Consider the following 1,705-nt stretch of genomic DNA (forward strand, 5'->3'; position numbering starts at 1 on the left):
ATATATACATGATACTTACTTACAATTGCGTAAGTAATAAAAATTAAAATCGATATTTTTCTTTTTCCTATAGAGTGGTATGACTCCGCGTACAACTTTATTTGGGGATGAGTACCAATGAAGGATCGTTTATTGAAGGCATACTCAAAGATAAGCGTGCAATAGTATTATTAGATTTTAAGATTTTTAAATATGAAGGTAACATACTTCATTACTAAAATTCTTAGTAAAGGCTGCTAAACATAACATCCATTTTATATTTGTCTTAAATTTACAGGGCAGATATACATGTCATTGTAAATTATGTCGATAATATATATCAACCCAAAAATCCAACTTACTAAAAAATAAGAGAATAGTAAGAAAACCAAGCAAACACCCGTATAACATAATAAAGAAAAAATATTATATTTTAAATCTAATATGCTAGGCTCGAACAAGTTGCCAAGTCATAAGCATTTCCATTAAGATTTTTTATAAATACAACAAAAATTTAGGTTACTAATATATGTAATCGTCACAATATTCAAAAGAGTTATGATCTTATAAGACCTACTCTAGGATTCACACAATTAAATCTAAAAATAGTTTACCAATAAATAGACACGTTATTGCACCTATAATGTAAAGATAACTACCATTTATAATAGAGTTGAGTCGTGGTTTTACGCTTGCAAATGTTATAACAAAAAGGTGGATAGAGATGTTAATAAAAGTGTCCAAATAATAAATATCACAGAACAACCGATAACGTAGTATCAAGATTAAGTATTATCCCTTTTCATGAAATAAACATATCAAAATCAAATATTAATATTATAATCTAAGGCAAATTGACACGAAAAATATAGTTATTTAGTTTAGATCATCATGAAAAATATCACTGATAGAGCAAACATAATATTATTTAATGTAGCAAAAACACTTATAGGATGCACAACAAAAGAATTCGTTACAAAATAAAGATGTAACTTCTAACCTTATTAAAGTAATAAATTAAAAACACAAAAAATTTATATATGAAATTAACATTTATTCTCATTGACACCAAAAAATAATCAATGTCTATGTTTCCAGAAGTTTGTATTAAACATCAGAAATACATTCAGTTTTTTTGTGATGTAAGATAAGAAGATAAAAGGCGAATGAGCCCAGAGAAAGATAACAGCATAAGAAATCCAACTTCAGCCTGATGTTACGATCGATGTAGACGATGAAGACACTACTCTAGAATTGCCTAGAAAAAAGATAAAGGTAAAGAAGGAGTGATCTTAACTCAATAAAAAAAGAAAAAAAAGGAATAAAAGACATTATTGTTTTTTAAATATTTTATAGAATAGTTTATTTTTTTAGTAAAATAAATAATCTTTAGAAGGGATTTTTCATAAACTTTTTTAGTATATTTATATACTTATGTGGATAGTTTTATTATATAAAAGTGCACTATAGTTAGCATCAATTTTTAGTTTATGATTTTTTAATTAAGTCTATAAATAATTAGGAATAAATTTTATATTCTCTTTATTTGCTCTAGACCATTTTTAATCAATTATCTTGGCTTATTGGCTTTAATTTTTTTATTTTCCTTTCATAATGCTATTTTTTTAAGTTTTTTCACTTTGGTAACACTATACCCAAGTCAAACTTAGTTTCATGTTAGTTCAAATAAAATAAAAATTCAAATTAGATTTAGATTATATTTGTT

Source organism: Asparagus officinalis, chromosome 3, assembly GCF_001876935.1.
Source record: "Asparagus officinalis chromosome 3, Aspof.V1, whole genome shotgun sequence".
Lineage (NCBI taxonomy): Eukaryota > Viridiplantae > Streptophyta > Magnoliopsida > Asparagales > Asparagaceae > Asparagus > Asparagus officinalis.